General features: G+C 48.3%; 1 long non-coding RNA gene across 1 annotated transcript; it reads left to right on the forward strand.

Annotated features, from left to right (window-relative positions):
• Positions 1-20: 20 nt before the first annotated feature.
• LOC118892791 lies at positions 21-10,756 on the forward strand. The gene is made up of 3 exons (XR_005019346.1): positions 21-147; positions 548-696; positions 10,372-10,756. It is a non-coding gene; the product is annotated as an uncharacterized LOC118892791 (long non-coding RNA).
• The last annotated feature ends 2,614 nt before the right edge of the window (positions 10,757-13,370 follow it).

The raw sequence follows: 13,370 nt of genomic DNA on the forward strand, positions 1-13,370 counted from the left end.
ACTTGTAGGCTTAGGCCCTCGTGATTGCTGCAGCCTGGGCTGGCCTTCCTCGCTCCGTTACTGCCCTCTCGCTTTAAATCAGCGCGTCCCCAAAGTGCCTGATTATAAGAATCGTCTGCTAGGCTGATTGAAAGTATAGATTAACAGGTTTGTCCCTTAGAGATTCTGATTCAATATTTCTGGGTCGGGGCCTAGGAATCTGTGCTTTTAACATGCATTCCCGCGCCTTTCTTGAACAATACGATCCAGGAAATGTGGGAAGCAGTGGACTAGTCAAATTTCTTTTATTCAGAAATTGTGGGTTTATTTCCCCTTCTGATTTTAATAGAAATGCATACTTATTTTAGAAAATTGAAAAATAATGGAAAACTGCTGTAAAAAAAGTTTCCCTGATTCTCTATTTTATGTATTTCCTTCCAGATATTAAATATTGTCAATAATAATAAACGAATATTGAGTAATTGGAATATTACAGGCATGATGCTAAGTACTTCACATACACTACTTCACAATCTAAAAAGCAGATCTTGTCATCGCTATTTTACAGAGGCAGAAATGGAGGCACAGAAAGATTTTTACCCTGATCACGTAGCTAGAGGTGGAAGAGGAGGGTTTGAACAAAGGTTTCCTGAATCCAAATCTTGGCAATGTTTAACCTAAGGTGTACTACATTCTGAGAGCTAGCTGGCATCAAAGGTAAGGCTTTTTTCTTGATTTTTTTTGTAGCCCCAGTTTACCGTTGGAACTGCCACCACTGTCCTCTCTTCCATTCAGCCTTTTGTCCATTATTGACTGAACTCCTGCCCACAACCCCTGGCAATTCTGCCTGCTCTTGTTATTTCCTCATCTTCCATAAGCAGTGGAGGGGTTGTAAATAATAAATTCTTCAATATCCTTGCCTTCTGGGAAGAGGCATAATAGACGGAGATCTGGGATGCTCTCCACTCCACCATTTCCTATTTAACAGAGTTTAACCCTTAAAATGAAAATCGGGATGTTAGTTTATATTCATCCTTTAACTCAAGCTAAATCTTCCTCAAAGGTTAAGTTAATGACCAACATTCTCTCTTAATACTTCACCGTCCTGGAGATTACCTAATGACTATTCCTCCTAGTTGTCCCACACTCATCCCCCACCTTTAGCCCCAGGAGAGGCCCCATTCAGACCGCCTGGGCCTCATGTCCATTCTCCTCCAAGCTCCCTGACTTTGACCAGCCTCTTCTCCATTTTGGCACAGCACACCTTACTCTCTTTCTCCAGGGTAACTTTTCTGACCCTCTGACCTAATCTGGTCTTGTCTCACTGGTATAGACTCTCAGAGCCTCTTTCTTGTAGCAATTATTGTAATCAAAAGTGAATAATTTATAGGCTAATTGGCCACCTGTTTCTCCTGCTACAGTGTAAGCTTTAGAGCTGGGACCACAGCTTGCTCTTCATCACTGTGTTCCCAGCCCATAGCTCAATGCCTAGCTCAAAGTAGATGTGTAAATTTTTGTCTGTTTCCTATAATCATGGGATAGGGTCAGAGAGAGAGAGAGAGAGTGGGTGTGTGTGTGTGTGTGTGTGTGTGTGTGTGTGTGTGTGTGGAGGGGGGGAGGTGGGTGGAGGAGGGTGTCATTTGTAGCCACTACTTTCAGAAAAGAAAGTAGGAGATGATGGATTAATCCATCATGACCAAATGGGTAAGTGATCCTGGAGATTGGCAGCAAATGGTTTAACCCTTTGTCATTCTCATGGGGACCTTGTGTCCTAGTTGCTAGAATCTCAACTGTGAAAAGAGGCTGCACCCTATACCTGTGACCTTGCCTCTGGAATTGATATAAATTGGGTGTGGTGGGGTCGGGGGAACGAGGAGTGAAGGAAGTCAAGACTAGGGGAGGCTTATTGTTCGTCCAAATTTGCAGTAGGAAGCTTCCACTACATCCAAAATGCATTCCTCCCCCAAGTCAAGGAGCATGTAATACACAATAATTGTCACCAGGGAGCGCCATTGCTGTATTAATAATCCAGGACCTTTAGCAATTTCTATGCAGAATACTGTTTTAATTTTGGCCCAGGTGGTGATCTCATTTTCAGATATCCTTTAGGAAAAAATAATTGTTGCCTCTCCTTGTTAAAATTTGTCTGTAACAAGTTTCCTGAGCCCAGTGAATTGTACATATTAGGTGTTGGAATATTTTATGTCAAAGACTGCAGGCCAAACCCAGGTCTCAAAGGAGAAAGGGCAGAAACTAGAAATGAGATACACAGTTTGCCAAGGGAGATGTGAAAAAGCAGCCAAGTGCGTGGGCTTTTTGCATCAGGTGGCACTGGATTGGAAGCCCAGCTCCATCACTTTGGGGTGGTGTGACTTTGGGAAAGCTGCATCACCTCTCCGAGCCTCAGTTCCATTTTAGCAATCCATTTAGCATAATTCCTGGTCCTCAGCAAATGTTGATAACATATTACAGTCACAAATTCACATCTGGGTTGGGAAGTTATTTGATTAACCACTGTCTCCTCTGCTAACTTCTAAATTCCATGAAGGAATGGATTGTCTGTTTATCATTGTGTCCCCAGCACCTAGAACAGTGTCTGGTACATACGGGCTCTCTGTAAATATATGATAGATGGATGGATGAAAAAAGTAATGAATGAGTAAATGGGAAATTTGCTCTTCTAAGTATAGGATCAGGCCATTCAAGATTCTTGATACCTTCCTCCACCAAATGGAAGAATATACTCAATATATTGACTATATGTACAGAGGGGTCAGGTGTTCTAGTGAGCTTTCCATATGTGTGACTGAATTGGACTAGGAGCCTGGGGCTGGGAGCAGGCCCCAAGGTTAGAAGTCAGTCTATGTGTTGCCTTGGTAACCTTCCAACCTTCTAATCCAAGATCCGGTTATTTAAGCAAGAGCGTTCCAGAGCCCAGGGCTGCATTTAGACACCACATCCACTTGGGGTAGACAGGTCCTTATTCATGTTCATGGTGTGGCCCTTTTTCTCCTTGCTTCCTTGTTTTCATCCAAAGAGCCTTACTAATTCTTAGGCTGGACAGGTATTCATTTCTTAATTGACAGCATCCAGCATTTCTCGAGATTGCCTGTCTGTAGTGTATTGGCTATATCTGCATCAGAGGATCTTGGCTGCTTTTTGTTTGTTTCTTTGCGATGTTTTCCAGCATCTCTAATGACAGATTGGATCCAAATACACACTCAGAAAACAGGGCTTTGATAAGCAGGCGTCCTCAGCACAAATCAATAACTACCACTGCCTCTCCCACCTAACAAGCATCTTAGATAACATTTCAGGCTGCAGTGTTTTTAACACGTTGTCATTTTGAATTATTATTACTAAAGAATGCTGAGTGGAAGAGGCAACCTGATATAATGTAGAGAAAAGAATGGGAAGTTTGGAATCTGGGTTGGGTTTGGATCCAGCACCTCTGCTATCGTCTATGTGACCTAGGACAATCTTCTGAGCCTCAGTTTGTTGTGAAATGTAGAGATAATATATGTGCAGAAGGTGGCACATGGTAGGCACTAATAGCTAATAATATGGTCTTGAAACAACATCCTAATGTACTCATTTGTAGTCTGTTGTGGGCAGAAGTCTTGAATAATATATATTCAGAATTAATACATATTTAATTGCTTTGCTAGTTTTAATCTTGTGATGACATAGAGAACCACTCAGCCAGTCCCTAAATTGGTGGGCTCAGTGAAGCCAAGTTCACAGTCGAGCCCTCCACGCTCTTGCTGCTGTGGTCTGGATCCGTCCTCTGCCTTTGTCTTCACACCTACAATGCCGTCTCTCATTCTCCAGTGACACACATATCGAATCATTTACTTCTAGTTGCCTATCCAGTATCCATTCCCCTTCTTTATCAACAGAACCCAGTTTTGTCTGGGGGCTTCGGTGTGCCCTGTTGAAGTGTGTACTTCCCTAGATTCCTTTGTTGCTAGGAGTGACCATAGGTGCCATTTCTGGCCAAGGAGATAGAAGCTGAGGGTATCTGGGAAAGCTTTGCCTTGCTGATAGAAGCACTGCCCCTTCCTGCTGTGGCGTCGAGGTGCAGCAGTCCTAAACCAACACCCTAAGGGTTAGTTAGGGGCCAGTTACAAACTGGTTCTGGCCAGTGAGTTGTGAACAGAAGTGAGAGTTGTCTCACTTCTGGGCCAGGACATTTAAGTACCAACATGAAGCTGATTCACTTTGCTGTACAGCAGAAACTAACACAACATTGTAAAGCAACTATACTCCAATAAAAAATTTTAAACAATGTACCAACATGAGACCCTCCAAGAATTCTCCTTTCATCTGCCATGATAACCAGCACAATTTGAGATAGTGGCTGATCTATCATCCTGAGCCCCAAAGTGAAGCGACATGGAGTAGGGGCCCTGGTTGGCCCCTAATGGGCCAGCAGGAGTGAGAAATAAACCTTGGTTGTTTTACGCCACTGAGGTTGTGGAGTTGTTTGTTACTGCAGCATAATCTAGCCCATCCTGACTGATATAACCCTGACCCCATTCCTCCACTAAACCCATCATTTGTGGAATGACTGAATGTAAAAACTAACTAACAAATGACTAACTAAAAGCATGAATGAATTTGCTTCCTTCTCCTGGGCCCCATCCCTTCAGATCATGTCTAGGAATGACTATAAATCCACCTAGTTTACTCTGTGTACCTTTGTAGACAGCTTAGGTCAGTCTTTCTTCAACTTTGGTGTTCATCAGAATTCTCTGAGGACCTCATTAAAAATACAGATGCCCCGCCATCCCCTCAGACCTGCAGAATCAATCCTTAGAGGTGGGTCTTGGCCATCTGCATTTATAATAAGTTTCCTAGGAGGTTCTGACAATGGGCCAAAGTTAGGAACGGTTGCCTCTTTGGGTAGAAAATTCAGACCCCCATCAACAGGTCTGAAAGGGTGATTGTTTTTTGGCATGTGGGTTTTTCAGCATCTCTCAGTCATCCCTGCCTCAGCTCCTACTCGCAACCCTCACCCTTGTTCCCAGGTGGCCACCTCTACCTAAGTGATTACCTTTGATTAAAGGTTCCCTTGAAAATATCAGTGACATCTCCCCTCTGGCCCTTGCATCTCTTGTCTGTAAAAAGAAGGGAGTTTATACCTAGAGGGAGGCCATCAATAATGGTGCCTGAGAATGGAGGCAGGTACGAAGGGTGTAGAGGGGTGCCGGTAACTGACCGAGGCAGCTCTGGGGCCGTCCCACAGAAGGTGGCATTCAGACAGGGTCCTAATGAGTGTGGAGGGCATTGCCCTTCTTTGTAGAAGTGCCTTTGAGCATGTTCCTGCATTTGGGCCCACCCCACGTTATGAGTCTTGGCAGGATGGGGAGACCCCCTTCTACCTGGGAGCCCAGAGACTTGCTTTCCCGGCTTCCCAAACATGTGGCCTTGACTTCAGCCATCAGAGGCCAATCTGGCACTTGACACAGCAGGTGGCATGTGAAGAAGCAAGCTCCATAACTGGGGGAGGTGGTGTCTGCCTCCAGAAGGGCCACGGTGGGGTCCCGCAGGGTGTCCAGTACCTGCACGGGCAACATCAGAGGCACCTGATGCTGTTCTGTGCCAGCATTGGGACAGTGGCATCTCCATGGTGTCATTTGACGGTGGCTCCTGTCCATGTCATCTCCAAGCCTGGATCTCTGGCCCTCCCAGGGATTCTGGAAGCCACTCCATATTCTTTACTGCATACCTTTACTGATTAAACCAGCCAGAATTCATTTCTGCTGCGACTAAAGGACCTTTCCTGGATAAGTAGGTAGAGAGGAGAGAGGTTCAGGATCCCAGGCAGAGGGTACAGCTTGAGCAAAGGCCCAGAGTCTTGAAGAGCGTGGATATATTCTGAAAAGGGTTGCCAGTGCCATGGGTTGCAGAGCATGTATTTGGGGTGGAGTGGGGACCAGAAAGAGATGAGGTTGATGAAATAAGCTGGGACCTCAAATGCTACCATTTCAGAGGTTGAACGTGACCTTGGAGTGGAGACAATGGGTTTTAAATAGGACAGGAGCTGTATCAGAGGCAAAATTGACAGAGATTTCTCTGGGACAGCGCAGAGTGTGACTGGACCCGGTGAAGCCGGGGGCCGGGAGACGGATGAGGAAGCCAGAAGAGGCATCTCATGTGTTAGGTGTTGGCTAGGGCGTCCCTGCCCCTTGAGATCTGGCTAAAACTGCTCACTCCTTCCTCATCACCTCCCCCCGCCCCGCCCCATTGCCTTCCTAGGCCCTGCAGAAGGCCAAGCGGGACCCCTTCCACAGTTTCTGCAACTTCTCCATGGTCATCTCTGCTTCGGAGCTCCTGCCTCTGCTGTATTCATTTTAGTTTATGGATTTTCATGTGAAACTCAGCACCTTGATTCTTTGGCACAGATTGAAGTTCTGAGAGTATCAGAGGGGAGACTGACATTTCAGCAACATTAAAAACAAACAAACTGCCAATTGTACTTTCAACCATCTTGTTCTTAGAAGACGCTACATGTCCCGAGGGATTCATGGTCAGCTATTTCTCCTCATGGGTGCACCAGCCTCAGTGCAACTCATTACCTCCTCTCTCCCCGCACCGGCTCCACCTCCCTCTTCACTCCCACCCTCACGGTTTGCCTGTGAAATGCCAGATACTCCTGATGGGATGCACCACAAGTCAGCCCTCTCAAGCCCTCTCTTCCAAACTCAGCTCCAGGCCCACTTTTGCACCTCCAGACCCATGGAAGAGGCCATCCAAACATGAGGTTATCCTCTTAAAAAGCTCCACACCCCTTTGAAGACAGGGGTGTTAACAATTATTTTTCTGCCTCTATGATAGCTTTTCACAGTTGAATTTTGCTGTTAGTAATTGTTTTGTTTTGTTTTAAAAACAGTCTTTCTCATTTTAATTTTTATTTATTTATTTATTTATTTCTGGCTGTGTTGGGTCTTTGTTTCTGTGCGAGGGCTTCCTCTAGTTGCAGCGAACGGGGGCCACTCTTCATCGCGCTGCGCGGGCCTCTCACTGTCGCGGCCTCTCTTGTTGCGGAGCACAGGCTCCAGACGCGCAGGCTCAGTAGTTGTGGCTCACGGGCTTAGTTGCTCCGCGGCATGTGGGATCCTCCCAGACCAGGGCTCGAACCCGTGTCCCCTGCATTGGCAGGCAGACTCTCAACCACTGCGCCACCAGGGAAGCCCCAGTAATTGTTTTATTTATTTATTTATTTACTTTATTTTTTTGTCTGTGCCGCGTGGCCTGTGGGATCTTAGTTCCCTGACCAGGGATTGAACTCGCACCCTGGGCAGTGAAAGCGCAAAGCCCTAACCATTGGACTGCCGGGGAATTCCGAGCTGCTAATAATTGTAAACCACAAAATAGGAGAATTTTGTCTATCTCATGTGAAAGTCTGGAGGGAGGCTGACAGGGCAGCTCCATGACCGTGAGGCTCCCAGGCTCCTCCGCCGTCTTGAGAGCTCTGATCCAAGGTGGCTGCCCAAGTCTCCAGGCCCGAGGGAGCTGCGGGCAGGCCGGGAAGTGTTGCTGGACCTTTTTGGTACAACCTCTGGTTAAAATTTGGTGTTCAGGGCTTCCCTGGTGGCGCAGTGGTTGAGAATCTGCCTGCTAATGCAGGGGACACGGGTTCGAGCCCTGGTCTGGGAAGATCCCACATGCCACGGAGCAGCTGGGCCCGTGAGCCACAACTACTGAGCCTGCGCGTCTGGAGCCTGTGCCCCGCAACGGGAGGGGCCGCGATAGTGAAAGGCCCGCGCACTGCGATGAAGAGCGGTCCCCGCACCGCGATGAAGAGTGGCCCCCACTTGCCGTAACTGGAGAAAGCCCTCGCACGAACCGAAGACCCAACACAGCCAAAAATAAATAAATAAATAAATAAAGTAGTTATTAAAAAAAAAAAAAAAAAAAAAAAAAATTTGGTGTTCATGTTATTAAGGAAGAAGTGGCAAATGCACATCGGGAGGAAACTAGTGGTCTGTGCTGTATCTACGAAGACCACTCATCTCAGAAGGTCACCTGCACTTTTCCCTGGACTGGGTGTTGAAGGAAGCTTAAATGTTTAGTCTGTCGGTCATGGTGTACAATGGTACCAGTAGTTGTTCTCACTCCTTTAGAAGTGTCAACATTACAACTTCAGGAAGGGCTGGGGGCCAGTCAGAGCCGGGGTGTCTGAGGCCCCTCGTAGGTCCAGGCAGACCCTCACTCATAGTGCTTCGCTCCCCTGTGTTTTCCTGGGACTCAGTCTGGCCAGTCACCTCGCTGTAGCTGAGACAGAGTGTGGGCCCAAGAGGCCTGTGGATACGCCAGATATCTCAGCTCCTGCTGCCCGTAGAGACTTTATTTCCAGAGGGATACTAGGGCCACTGAGAAGTGCCCGTCTTTCTGGGGAGAGAGTGCAATGGCTCAGGAGCCTGTGAGTGAGGACGAGGCTGGCTTGGCTCCTGGCCCCTCCAGCGCTTCCTTGGTGGGCTGCGCTCTGAGCATTTGCTGCTGCCACGTGCAATTTGAGCGGACCACTTCCGTGATCACACTCCAGAGTTGGGGTTTCCTCTGTCCCTTAGGGATGCTAGAGGAATGTACAGGTCCCAGTGACTCAACCTGGAATGAAACTCGGGTCTCCTGACTCCATTTCAGTGCCTTTTTCTTCTCCTCCCTCCCTAGGAAAGCTCTGGTTGGCAGTCTCCACGTAGCAGACTGTGGGCATCATTAATGCTATTCACTGGATAGTCCCAGCTCTCTGCTTTCTAGACCCAAGGCAGGATTGTAGCTGCTGGCCCCAAGGCAGGACCATGTGACTAGTTCCAACCAATGAGCCATGAGTAGAAGTGATGTCACTTCTGGACTAGAGCCTTCAACGGCTGCTCCAGGTCTCTCTTTCCGTCTGCTGAGGTGACCGTGGGCAGTGATGGTGGGTGCTCCATCAGCCTGTGACCGGCAGCAGAGCCCCCAGCTGACCCCTGATGGATCTGTAGAGTGAACAAGAAATAAATCTTTGGTGTTTTAAAAATTTAGGATATTTTTTTGTTATCACAGCGTTACCCATCCTAACCTAACAGTACACACCTACCATCTATTTGGTTGCCTGACATCTCAATGCCCTTCCTATCTTGGGGGTAACCTCTACCCTCTTGAGACTTGTTGGGAGGCAGAGCCTTCCTATAGATGAAAATGCCAGGTACCACTTTCCCAGCTCGCCTTGCAGCTCAGGTGCAGGCACGTGGCCAAGGCCAGAGAAGATAGTGCTACAGCGGCAGTACCATGGGCTCGGCATTTGTAGCAGCTGCAGTGGTGACATTGTTGGGCTGGTTCCGTTGCAAGAGTTTGGGCTGTGATTCTGGCTGTGTGACCTCCCTTTTCTCTTGCCTACTCTCTAAGCCTAGTTCTCCAGCCTTCCTCTCTCGTCTGTGAGGTGCTCAGTATCCTTTTGATAAATTCACGTTCAATTTAGATCACCGAGTTCATTTATGTTGCTTCCCCGACTAAGAGACTTGGATGGATACAACCAATTTAGAGGGCAGCGTGGGGCGGCATGGGAGCCAGGAGCTGGAAGGAAGGATCTGGCGAGATGCACCTGACTTCTCTCTCCTGCGCGAGCTGCTTCTCTGGGGGCAACCTTTGTCTGTCTTAGGCCAGAGCAAGCCAAAGGGTGCTGGGTAGGGGCTGTGGTCAGACTTGGTCAGCCTTTGGGCATGTGAACCTCACTTTTCTTATCTGTAAAATGGGGCCAATTTTAGGACCTCACTTATAGAGTGGTTGTAAAGAATGTATTTGAAAGAGAATGTATTTGAGAGAGTTCTGGGAACCATAAAACAAAACCCCAGTGCAAGTTCACCACATTATTCTGTGTTAGCTTGCCCGAATATATCCAGCTGGGGAATCTTGGTTGGCGTGACAGGGTTAAATGAAAACTGTTCTTCCTGATGCCACCGTTCTATCACTTACCTCTTGGGAGGTCACAGACCAGTCCTTACAATTCAGATCCATCTGAGAGTCTACTCAGGAGACCAGAGACCTCAGACTGGAGGTAATGAAAAGATTCCTGATGGCCTTCGTAAAGGCAGAGAAGCACAGAGATGGGAAAGGATATTAGGAGTTGTTTTATTCAATCCCCTCCATTTTCAGAGTTCAGAGAGGGAGAGCCACCAACCCACAGCCACACAGCACCTCTGTGGCTGAGCTTGGGGTTGGGAAGCAGATCTTTTCACTCTGACAGTGTGCCTTAATCTGGAGATGTGTTTGTGCTGTAATCCAAGGATGCAAAGTGAATTTTGGGAATATGACAACTCTCCCTCAAATTAATAACTCCCCTTTCCTATGATCCTTATCCCCCCCTACAGAAGGATCCCTGGAGTACCCCTTCTCTGTTTTCTTTCTCAGCCCTCTAAAACACTTTATTGAGGAAGGGTGAAAAATTGCTGAATCGATCTTTTTCAATTAGCACGGGATCTGAATCAAAGAAATTTGGAAGAAGAGAACTTTCTCATCCGAGTGGCTGCCAGCACCCCCGCCCCAGCTGAAGTGCTCCCTTGTTCTCGCCTGCTCTGCCCCAGATTCGTGGGCCACTCTCCGAATCGTTGGCAATTTTCTCTGTACTGTCCTGACAACCTCCGGCCATGAAAATTAAAAAACTAGTTACCGAATCTCGCTCCTAACGGCTTTGTCCTTGTCAGCGACTCGACAGAGAAATCTGGAAGAGGGAGCCTCCTTACGCCTGCAGTGAGCTGAAATGCCACCAGAATGACAATGGGCTTTGCCGTGGGAGGAGGGGAGAATGTGCAGTGTGCCAGGAGTGAATGAATGAATGAAAGGGAGAGAGAGCGAGAGAGAGAGAGAGCGCGAGTGCACAAACTTTGGGCTTCAAATTAAAAAATTCCTGTGTCTCAGCAGAGGTCCTGGTGTCTGTACTCCAAGACCTTCTGCCAAATGCTGAGCAGGGCGCTTTTCCCCACGCCATTGCCCTCTGGTCCTCCGCCAGGGTACAGAGCTCTGGGCTGGAGAGGGGGGCAGTCAGAATTTGGTGAGGAAACGGCTGCAAAGTGGGGAAAGCCCTGGGAGGCCGGCCCACCTAGTCCGCTTGCTGTCTGGCCAAGCTTCCTGCGCCACCTCAAGGGTCTCCCCTGATTTCAGACATTAGTATTCACTCCACATACCATCACCGCCCCCCCTCACCACCCCGCTAAAGGAATTTTAAGAAATCTTCAAAAACTGGAGGAATTTTAATTACCCTTAATTAAGAGAAAACTTTCTAGAAGACCACTGTGATGGGTGACTCACTGCGACATGGGTGTCCCTGAGCTGCAGGAGGGTGGGGCTCAGCCTCGTGGCTCTGTGTCCCCAGCCCTTGGCTTTGGGACCCACACAGAGCAAAGGCCTGGCAGGTGCTTGTTGGGTGAAGGAGTAGGAACGGCTTCATTCAGAGAGTTCTCGTTCCTGCCTCATCCCCCTGGGGCGTGGAGTTGCAGACTGACATGGGGATTTGCAGGGAAGCAGGAGAGAGAGGTATCTAAGCACTGGGTCCTCAGGGTCAGGCCGAGCGAGGTCTGTGACTTCATAGCCAAGAGACCTTGAACAAGTCGCTTAACATCCTCAAGTGTGTCTCCTTATCTCTGACATGGGAATCACCATGGTGACCACGCAGAGGGAGGCTGTGAATTAAACAAAGGCCTGCATGTCTGCTTGCTGTATAGTCAGTGCTCAATAAAAAAAAAAAAACTTAACCAGGCCTAGACCCAGAGCCCGTCCCGAGATAGGGAGACTCTTCTCAAGAGCTTCTGCCTCATCATCCACGGATCTTGGGATTAGTCTCATTACTGGACAGGCCTGGCATCGAAGGGACCCCGGAAAGCTGGGCTGGTCCTTGCTGTTTAACTGAGCACGTGCATTCACTCAGTCAGTCTCTCATTCGTTCATACAAATATCAGTATTTATTGAGTGCCTTCTACATGCTGCCTTGTGCTGGGGTTTGGGCTAAAAGAGTAAGTGAAAGGTGGCCTGATCTCAGTTCTTGAAGCTCCTGAGCCAGCAAGAAACAAACAAGCAAAGTCAGGATCAAAATCATTTGGGGTCCAGATCAGTAGGTGGTCAGGGAAAGCTTCTCTTGCGGGCAGTATTTGAACCGAGATCTAAATAACAAGGAGCGGCTATGCTCGGGCCGGAGGGAAGAGGGACCTGGGAAGGAAGCAATAGTTCAAAGGCTTGGAGGTGGGGACAGGACTGGTTAGGGGGCAGGTGTGGCCAGGGTTGATGGAACAGCAGGATGGGGGTAGCAGGTGGCTTCTGGGAAGCCCTGGGAGAGCTCATTTCATAGGAAGGCTGCCCGGAGGACTGGGGCTGGGCCCAGAGTCCAGAACATGTACTGAGGGTGGGGTGCTTTCACCAGTGTCTCCCTGGAGGCCTGCTCTGGCCCCCTCTTTGCCCTACACCTGCTGTGACTCTGCACTAAAGGACAGATCATTCAGAATAGAGGCGTAGCTCCGCCATTATTATGTGTGGCCCACTTTCTCCCAGTGCCTGTCTCCCTGACCTTGGGGGGTCACGCCTGGGTGGAGGGGGTGAATATGCCTTCCTGTCTGCCACCAGGCTCTCCTGCTGCTCTTAGCGTGTGGAGCACACACTGGTGCTGGCCGCCAGGGGTGCAGGTAGTCCTGCTGGAATCGGAGGTACCCTTCCCCAGCTGGGTCCTGACTGGGGCAGTGGTCAAGTAAGCTCCACGGTGGGCCCATCCTCCAGGCCCCCAACCTGAGATCACTCCCATGACCAAGCCTTCCTTGGTCCCAGCTGTGCAAACAGAGGACCTGCAACCACCCTGGATGTCGGGTCTGGGATCCCAACACACGTTGGCGTGACCAGCCAATTCACAAAGGGCTACCTGCTTGGGGTCAGGCACCAAAGACCCTCTGGTGATGTGGAGCCTGAGGCTCTTCCTGTCGAAAGGAGCTAAGAGACATTTAACCCAGCCCCATTCATTCATTCGTTCATTCAATAAATGTTTGTTAGGTACCTACCATGTGCCATGCATTATATTAGTGCCATGTTATGTACTATACATGGGGAACTATGTGGTGAACAAAATACAAATGATTCTGGTCTTCACAGACATCAGTATTTTTAAGGGGATGAAGACACACAAAACAAGGAAACCTACAAATACGTAATTCTGAACACAGTAAGTGAGAGAAAACACAAGAGCAAGACATACAGCATATGTTACAGATCCAGTTTGGTCAAAACTGATCTAATGGTCCAGGTATGAAGGCTCAGGTAAGGTGCCAGCCACATATAAATACCCAGAATGCCCGTATCATCTGTGAAGTTCATTACTAATAATACTGCCAAAATGAATAAATATGAAAACCATGTTGTTGAGAAAGTCTGAA

This window comes from Balaenoptera musculus, chromosome 3 (genome assembly GCF_009873245.2).
Source record: "Balaenoptera musculus isolate JJ_BM4_2016_0621 chromosome 3, mBalMus1.pri.v3, whole genome shotgun sequence".
Lineage (NCBI taxonomy): Eukaryota > Metazoa > Chordata > Mammalia > Artiodactyla > Balaenopteridae > Balaenoptera > Balaenoptera musculus.